At 49.7% G+C, this 9,871-nt stretch overlaps 1 protein-coding gene across 1 annotated transcript in view; it reads right to left on the bottom strand.

Annotated features, from left to right (window-relative positions):
* The window catches only part of LOC144374234 (uncharacterized), a 29,806-nt gene continuing 19,935 nt past the window's right edge, over positions 1-9,871 (bottom strand). The window contains exons 11-13 of the transcript XR_013433680.1: positions 1,589-6,827; positions 417-622; positions 1-180 (exon numbers count right to left, since the gene is read on the bottom strand). The gene's annotated coding sequence lies outside the window, so the exon portion shown is untranslated. The remainder of the gene's footprint in view (positions 181-416; positions 623-1,588; positions 6,828-9,871) is intronic.

Raw genomic sequence — 9,871 nt, 5'->3', positions numbered from 1 at the left:
TTTCCTTTTCCAGGTAGACGTGAATGAGGCACCTGCCTCTCATCCGCTTGTTATATTGGGGCCTTGGGGAGGACCGAGTAGAGACCCCTGATGTCCTGGACTCCGGCTCTGCCCCTTCCCTGGGAGAAGGCTCTGGCTCTGGGGTTGGCTGAGGAGCCGTGACAGGAACTGAGCTTGTAGCTAGAGGAGAAAAGATGCCAACATGACTGCCTTGCCCTGACCTTCCCACAGACAGACAATACCTCTGCTGCCAGGAAGAACTCAGGCCCTTGGCCCACACAGGACCTCTTTGCAGACTGGGGTCACTTCCTGAATGGACAAAGGCTTGTCCTAATTTCCAGCCCAACACCAGGCATACAGACTCCCTGCAGTGGGACAACAGTCGGACCTTTCCTCATATACCCTTAGGTACTCACCACAGTCCGCCTGGCTCTCAGGCTTTGCCTGGCTTGATTTGCCATCTTCAATTGCGGCCAGGAGGTGGTGTGCTTGGTGTTCCAGGTTCAAGCCTCCCAGCAGGAGCCACATGGATAGCAGCTGCTGCAGACTCAGAAAGCCTGGAGGCTGATGGGAAGCCTCGGAGTAGAGGTTCACCCAGGTCCCCAGGAAGGAAGGTGAGGCACTGTGGGGAGGAAGGTGTGGAGTCAGCAAAACCCTGGCCTTGCCTTCACCACGGCCTCCAGAGAAAACCTCTGACCCTACACTGGGGAGAGCAGTCTTTCCTCAGCCTTCCCAAGTCAAATCACCTTGCAGGTCCCTATTCTGGAAACAGGAGCCCACCCTCTTGACCCCAAGCCCATTCCATGTTGAAGTTGGTCCAGGGGTCCACCATAGTCACTGAAGAGGACAACGTGCACTTATGCCCCATGGAGTCAGGGATGCAGTCACATGTAGGATATGTACTCATGGCACCTGCGGTTTGAGGCTGACCCCCATGAAAAGGGACACAATGGCAGTCATTTGCACCCTATTTTTCAATGAATTATGAAATGTGACTGGAAACGTGTCTTCACACAGTGGGTGCTTTCTCCATGTTCATCAGTGAATGAGCCCAAACTGCTGATTCCCACATATCTCTGGGTGTGGGAGCCGCCATGTCCAAAGCCCCTGTCCAGCTATGTCCCAGCTAGGATGCTCTGTCCCACTATGGAAATTAACATGTCTTTATTAACCCAAAAGTGCTTTTCCCAAGGCCTGAGTTTTGAGACGCCTCTGGCACAGATCTACGTTCTTCACAAAGCCAATATCACACCAGAAAGACCACCTGGCCTCGCTGAGTCCACCTGGGAATGAGCTCAGTGCACACCATTGAGCTGTGGTGCCCAGTGTGTGGGGACTGCTCCACGGACCTCTGTGGATCAGCTGGAGTCAGGATGGTTTCTCTGCCTGAGAGCGGAGTTCACTCCCCTTGCAAGGCTGTGGCAGGCACCTCCAGGACTCGTCCCATTCGGGACTGACATTCCACTATGAGTGTGGTCCTCTATCTCATTAGGTATCACAAACCTTTGGGTCCCTGAGAGGTACATGGCAGCCCCAAGACCCAGGCATGAGGGGGCTACACACTTGGGCTTGGTGGTCTGGTGCTTACCTTGGGAACAAGAGATCCAGCACCTGATGGGTGGGGATGGAATCCCAGGAGATTAACCCCATGTTGCCGCTGCAATGTAGGTTCCTCCCACAAATGACAGGCAGGAGCTCATTCCTAAGCTGGTCCTGCCTGTAAGGTTCAAGGCTCTGTACCCTGAAGGGCTCCTCCGTGTTCTCATCATTTTCACCCTGTGTTGGGACCAAGAATGTTGGTTTAAAATGGAAATGGTGACAAACAGAAAAATGACTTGTGCCAATACACTAGAGTCAAAGCACAATGGGACAGTTCCCATCAGTACAAACACACACCCACACACACACACACACACACACACACACACACACAGTCAGAATAGGAGTCCTGGGCCATTCATCAGGGATCAGACTAGAGGGCCTGCTGGGTTCACCTGCCCTGTGCTACTCACTGTTACTCTTGAGCTCCTCTGCGACAATCGCCAGAGGCTCTGGCGTCTAAGATGAAGCCTCACCCAGTGCATCCACAAAAGGGCTAGTTGGCCCCCCTGAGGTTCCTGGGAGCCTGAGGCTCGGCATTGTTTGCAACCACAGGAGAACATCCTTCTCCCTCCAGTTTCTCCAACCAAATGAGCTCGGATGGCTTGGTCAGTTAAGTGGGTGCCTGGATACCAGGGTTCCATGTTCTGTTTGATCCATTGTCAAGGCAATGATGTCATTTCCTGTGCCCATACCTGAGCCTCTTTTCACATAAGACCACTTTCAAAAGCCCTATGAGCTGCTGATTTCTCCTCCATGCCTAAACATCTCAGGTGTGCAGGTGTTCACCAACAACTACCCAAACATCCCCACCAGCATCTGCCCTGCTTGGTGCCACTAGAGTTCCAGCTTGGAGCCTTCAAAAATGCATTCACAACCAGTCCTTCCCTCTCAGCAGCTTTTGGACCCTGGTCCCATCATTGTGCAACTCATGGTGTGCCCAGTCTTTTCTGGAAAGTAGGGTAGCATCTAATCTCTAGGGTTTATTGTGTCTATTGGCCCATAACACCCTCTATTCTCTCTGAAACCAGAGATGGGACTCACAGGTGGCTAAAGCACAAATGTAGAGATGGGACAATCACAAGAAGGGCAGAGACAAAGAATGCACCCCAACTCAATCAGGCCTGTGTCCCACACAGGGACGTGGCCAATGTCCGTCCCATCGTGGCTGCAGTTCCCTCTCTACACCATGGCAAGTTGGAGGGGACTGAGATGCAGAGGCTGCTCCCCTCTGCCATACAACTTCCCAAGGCTTCTCCTAAGATTTCAAAAGGGCCAAGTGTGTCTAGTGTTGGGGTCTCACAGAGACTCCGAGGTACCACAGCATCCTGCTGCCCAGAACCGGTTCACCCCTCACCTCAAGGGGGCTCAGCCTCTGCATTCATGGGAATTGAAGTGGGTACAGGTGATGGGATATCACCTCCAAGACTGAGTTATGCCAAGTCTATGACCCCTGTCTGCATCCCTGTCTCCAGCACCACTCCCTTCTCTCTCTTTCCTCCCCAGAGCAAACAAATCCATTTAGCAAGTGTGTCCTGTGATAAAGACATGACAGTCACCCATCCTCTCATTGCAAAAACACTGAGGCTCAGCCAACATGGATCCTACCAGGAACACAGGCATAAACTCAGAGTCCGATCCTCCCAGCCCAGCCTCAGTGGAGCCTGGACTCCCAGCCTCCTGAGTCAAGGAAACAGAGGTGCCTAGCCGAGCCACCTTGGATGCAGCCACACACAAACTGAACTCATCAATGCCCCTTGCTCTCAGTTGTGAGTAAGAGGGGAGGTGGTGTTTCACAACCCTGGACATCAAGTGCAGTCTCCAGGCTTTGGGGTGTGCCCTGGCCTCTCTCTATCTGCCCAGGCCCTCCAACTCACACTGGCCTTTTACCCAACCTCCTCCTAGGGCCAAACTCAATCCTGCCTCTCAATTTCTTCTGCCTTCCCCAACACACTGCTCCGCAAAATGAGCAGGGCTGGCTCTCTGTTATCACACTGGTGTCAGCAGCAATGCCACCCCACTGACATAATTCTGAGTCCCAACCTAGGCACTCCAGCTGTCCTTGCCACATGTGGCCCTGTTTGGGCTCTGGCTCTTGCTCTTTTCTTTCATGTGCATGTGTTTTGAGGTTTTGAGTTTCTCCCACTGCAGAACTGCAGCTGTGGCAGGGTAGAGCTCATGAAGGTGACATTCTGAGCCACATCCAATCCCATCAGGACTGTGAACTGGGGTGATGCTGGAACACAGTGATGAGTGAACACATGGGAGGTGGTTGGACCCACCTTGCCTCTGAGTGGTTTCCTTTCAGGACAGGAATGTAGGGATGGGAGCCCCTGGCGTGGGGTGCTTTGCACAAGGCGTGACCACGGGCTCTTTCCTGGCAAAAACTGGCTCCACTCAGCATGGAGAGCACTGTCATTCCTGGTGGCTAACAACAGCCCTGGACCCCAGAAAGGAACCCACACTCAAGATTAACGTCTGAGTGTGCGTGTCCTCGAGGAAATGAGGTCTCCTGATCCCAGGTGCAAAGGGGTAAGTCCTCTAACTCCAGGGGCCATGAAGGGACATCTGAGATTCCCTTGTCCTTCTTTCCCTCTCTGAACCCATGGTGTCCTCACACTAACCACAGTTAGGACCCTGGCCTCATTCCCCAGTTGGGATCATTAGGCTCCATAAAGGACAGTCTCTAAGATGCTCAGTAAACCACCACCCTCTGCACAACCCATAACCCTATTCACCCAAGAGGCAAGAGGATTTCTATTCAGGAAAACCAGGACAGGGAGAGCCTTTCTCAAGGACACAAGGACATTAGTGAGTGAGGGAGTGATTAATGGATGGAGAACTATTTCCACCACCAACTTCCAGGAGCATATATGGCCCTTTGGGCACAGGTACGGACCCTTTTTTTCCAATCAACTTTTTCAGAGAAGTGAGGCTGCCTTCTAGATGGCACCTCCACACTAAGGGGGTCTCCTACTTCTTCCACATGTACATATTGCAACGGGCCTCCCACTGTGCATCTGAGAACACTCTGTGGGCATCTGTAGCCTTTCAAGACCCCAGAAACCATGCGGGCACCCCAGCACCAGCAGAGCATTTGTGCACATCACAACAATCACCCCGGGTGAGAACTCTCCGTTCCACTCTGTACTAGGCCCTGCCATCTGTACTGATCAGTCCAACCCCTCTCCTTCCTGTTTCTTGATTATACTACCATGGTTCCCACACATGGATTCCAGGGTGCTTGTGGCCCCCCCAACCATTTGAGTTCCAGGAACAGTGGAATGTGTTTGGGAACTTCTGGATGACGGGAAGTCCCACCCTCCAGGGTTTCATCTTCAATGTAATGAGTGCAGAGGGAGCCAGGAGGGCTCTGTCAGGTAGAGAGAGGTGGGAGCTGATGGAGCCTCAACTAAGTGCCCAGGACTCTGGGTTCAGAGCTGGTGTTATGTGGAATTGTTGAGGGACGTGAAGAAAACCCAGCTCACTGTACGCAGAGACAGCAGATGCCCTCACGTGGTCAGGCTGCTGTGCTAATCAGAGCCCCGAGATGTTCCACAGGTGTGCAGGTGGGGAACCCACGTGCCAGCCCAGGCTGTTCCTGAGCACCTCTACCTGGATTCGGAGCACGTGACTCTGCATCAGCGTCCTCACATCAATGTATCCCGGCCCCCCACCCCAAAAGTTCTCTCAGAGACAGTGAGGTTCCACTGCTCTGGACTTGCCCTTTTCTCTGGGATTCTGGGGTTCCATTAATTAGGAGGTCACAACAATTCTCAGCACACAGGCTGAGCCTACTGAGATCCCAGGAGTATCCAGGCATTGCTTCTATTTATAGTCCATCATGTCCCACCACACTGTGGACACGTATTGCACTCACCTAAAGAAACCACCAGGCCCAGGGCCTTCGTGCCACTGGCCTGCAGACACCTGGAGGAACAGGCAACCTATAGGCTGCGTGGAACCAAAGACCCTAGATCCTGGGATCTGAGCTGGACACACAGCTCATGTGCACACAGTCACCACCGTCACCGAGAGTGCAATTGAAACACCCGCAGAGTTAGCAGTGGACCTGATATGCCCACGAGTGGGGGTGAACTGCATCCCTTGAAAATGATCGTGTCCAGAGAAAGGCAAATTTTGTAGGATTTCACTTATCTCAGATTCTCAATTATCAGGTTCATAAAAAGATAAAGTACAATGTTCTTTTCCTGGGCCTCAAGGGCACTAGAATTCTGCATTGATGGCAAGAGTATGTCCACGTGACTTCTGGAGATGCATGGTGGTGACGCCTATACACCAACATGAACATGCTTAATGCCACTCAACTGTGTCCTCCAAAATGGTTTAATTACAAAACAGATGTTCGGTGTCAATTACCACAATGTAAACCCTTGGGAGACTGCTGATTGACTCATCTTAGCGTAAGTCAATGAATAAAGGTCCTAAGGTGCGAAGCTACAAAATGAGGGATGAGCATGGATGAGGATGGGCAGGAGAATCCTCCCCCTCTAACACAATTAGGGAAGGATGTGCTGCCCTCAAGTGGCTGGGGGGCCTGGGATCCTGCCACAGAGGGGGATTCCAAACCTCACATGCCCTGACCCAGGCCAGAAGACCAGGTAGAGTCCAAGGACCCTGGGGTGGCCCAATGGCAATAAAGGTCAAAAGGAACTGGGATCTGCCTGGACCCTCAATCCCCTACTCTGAGCAGGGCTGCATTATGAGGCCAGAGGCCATCCACAGCAATCTGCCTTTACAGGAAAACAGGGACTGCAGGCTGCCTCTGGCTCACTGACTCAGGATGGTGTTTTCATAAAGCAAGACCACTTCCTCACATTTGACCAGCAGCTCATGCGCTGACAGCACAATGGCTGGCTTGACTCAGGCCCTGAGAAATGAAATAGAAAATTCATAGCAAACCCATCTTCAGCTCTTCCACATCATCAGGGGGTGTGATTCATTTCCATCAACAAAGATGTCTGAAATGATGTCTAAACATGCTGGGGACTCACCTCCGTGTGGAACTTTTCAGGAAAAAGGGGATCAAATCTCATGAAGCAACTCTTCTCTCCTCTAGCCCATGGGCAATGCAAGGAACCTGCATGTTACCAGAGGCTCACTCTCTCTTCTCATGTCTTCTGGAAAGGATTCATGAATGCTTCCTTCAAGGTGAAGCAGAAGCCTGCATTCCCAGCTGCACAGAAGTGTTTGAGGGCAGTGTCTCCCTTAAAACCCAAGAAGAAAAACAGGTCATTAAACAGGCACATGGATTAGAGTACATGATCAATGATCCCTCCTCCCTGAAGCCTTCCACATGCCCACCTTCCACATTCACAGAGAAATGCTTGGCCATTCTCAAGACCAGGAGACCATGATGCTCATCACCAGGAAGTCAATAGGAACATGAACAGAGCAGCATGGATTGCACAAGGTGGCACACCAAGGATCTGCAGCACAGCTGCTAGAACACCAGAGCTGAACTTCAGTATTGACTTTCTGCCACCTGCCGAGTACGATGGTAATGTCAAGCACAACATGCAGATATGCAAGTAGTGGGTGACACGGTGCATCCATTCACAGAAGTGGGCAACATCTTCATTGGAACAAGGAAGTATCTTATCCTTACTCATCAAAATCATCACAAAGAATAAAATGGATGCAAGACTTCTCATTTCACTATCATGTAGCTGTTGGATTTCCCTATTAAATAATACCTCCTCCAAAATAAAAAAATATCTCAGATATGTGTCAACTATTCGATGGATGACATTTTAAAAACTAGGCCTTTCCTTCATATTTATGTATGCTATAGCCCTGCCTAAGGCTCTTTGAGAAAGGAGCACATAGAATTGGATCTTTGAAAATCTCACATTTGCCGGTAAATATTACCGACAATGTCAGGCATGGCGAAGTGAAAAGTGGGACTTTGGATACTCAAAGAATGCTATGTTGTGAGATTGGTGTCTCTGACTCATAGACAGCATGTGGTTTCTATGAAAGCTGGTGAGGGAGCAGGAGTAACGAAGCTCATGGAACAGATGACCTCAGGGAATACTGACAGATAGGCCAAACTGGAGAACATGTTCCAGCTAACATTGGTATTTGGGCTCCTGAGCCCAGTCCTGTTTTAAAAAAAGTTGCAGACAGGCAGTGTTCATGTACAAAATGTCTACCATGTAAAAGTGGGTAATTGAAATGTCATCTAGGTACACATCTGATAGAATGGTCTGCCAACCTATGGATTTCATTCTAACAAATAAAAAGAAAAACACAGACATGAGACAAAAAGATAAAACCTTGTCTTCACCAGGATGCCTAAAAATAAGTTTTATTTGCCTCATGCAAAGAGCTTTCAATAGAACTTCTGATTTCTGAATGAACCCATTCAATTTTATAATGCACAGATCATAAGGTTTTCTTTACAGAATATTCTCTTCTTCTTCTTCTTCAAGCCTCACATAGAAAATGTCTCACAGGACATAGGAGGGGAATGACCCAAAGGATGAGAGAATGGCTGGAACCGTTCTCAAATGTGCCCATGTAGCCTAAAGTTTGAAGGCACCTAATTGTACTCTAAAACAATGATGAACCTATTTGATCCATTAATTAATAAATAGCAGGGCTTTACCACTTGAACCAAATCACAGAAAAATGGAAACAGATGATCGAATTCCTCTTCTCCCATCACCTCCTGGCCCAGACTCTCCCCAGAGGTGGCTCTGGTCATCTGTCTATTAGGGAGTCACCCGTGGTCCCCTATCTCTCAGAAAAGAAAATCACCTCAGCTACTGTCCCTAAAGCCAAGTGATGGCTGCGGTTTCCACACCGTGTGGATCTGGAGAGATGCACAGTGCCGCTGGACCAGCCTATGTTCAGGGCTGTGTCTGTGTCCCACAGCTGAAACATGTGGTCCAGGGTCTTCTTTCCACCCACAGGTCCTAAGAACTTGCAGTCAGCACGTGCCTCCTTATTCACTGTGGCCACAGACTTCCTGCCAATGGCCATTGCATTGTACACGTCTTATAATTTAACACGGCATTGAAATGAACTTCCTTCTGGGAGCTTCCCAGGGCACGTCCCAAGACCTGAATTTCTGTGTTGTAGGGAGCATAGCATTCGTGCATTTTTTAAGTTTCATGGATAATGTTAAATGTGCCTCCAAAGTGTATGAAAAAAGCTTATCTTCCTATCCCCTCCCAGCACATATTATCAACATCCTTAATTTGGGTAAAAAATAAATAAATAAAACACATCATTTGAGCCTGTGTTCATCTTCTTGCCAGCTGTGTTCCAGTGACCTCCTCCCGTGCATAGTGCTCATCTGTGTTTCTCCTCGTGCCTCCTATTCTACTGGGTTGCCATTTCCTCCCAATCGGTCCCTCTGTTTTGACAATGTTTGGGGCATATTTCGTTGGAGAGTAGTTTCTAACGTGGATGGTCAATTGAACCATCTTGACAGCTTTGGGTTTTGAGGATTGAAGCCAACCCTCCCCATTTCTAGGCCACAGCCTCTTCTCCTAGATTTCTACCAGTATTCCAGTAAATATTTCATTGAATTTGGTTGGTCTCTGTGTCTGGGTTCAAGACTTAGGTCCTGCACTTGCTAGCAGGGACATTGTGCTTTCTGGTTTGTTGTGTTGGCTTCTTGGGGACACTGTGAGGATCAGGTAGGCAAGGCAGGTAGAGTGGCTGGCCTAGAGCATGGCCCAGAGGGAGCGTTTGATCAACATTATTTGTAAAATGACAGCTGTCAATTATCACAACCAACATGAAAGGCCATCCTAACAATCATCATTATGAAAATATTGGTCACAATAATGTTTTCTACTTCTATGGTACATCTGTATTATACTCTCCATGAGTGAGGTCACAGGCCATGTGTCATTGTGGGCCTGCTTCTGTCATTTAGCCTGGAGGCCCCTGGCATAGTTTGCGCTTCAGGACTGGAAGCTCTTTTACGATACAGTTTTCAAGTGGCCATTGGTCGCCTGATGGTACTCCATGGGGTCATCTGAGCCTGGCTTGCATCTGGCTCCTGCAACCAACATCCTGTTTTGCTAGAAACTCCATCGAAAGAGGCTTGGAACTCCTGCTCTCTTGTTCATCTCTGAAGTTCTGCCATTTCTTCTCAGATGGCTCCACAAACCTTTCAAAACCCTCCCCTGCTCCAGGGCTTTGAAGCGGTTTCTTTGGAAGCTTCTGCACAGGGTTAAGGACAAGCCATTCCTCACATGCTCCTTCCACAGGAGGAAGAGAGGGGCCAGAGGGG

The sequence above is a fragment of the Ictidomys tridecemlineatus genome, unplaced genomic scaffold (assembly GCF_052094955.1).
Source record: "Ictidomys tridecemlineatus isolate mIctTri1 unplaced genomic scaffold, mIctTri1.hap1 Scaffold_626, whole genome shotgun sequence".
Classification (NCBI taxonomy): Eukaryota; Metazoa; Chordata; class Mammalia; order Rodentia; family Sciuridae; genus Ictidomys; species Ictidomys tridecemlineatus.
The sequence above is the reverse complement of the archived record's forward strand: the minus strand, read 5'-3'. Positions and strand labels throughout refer to the sequence as shown.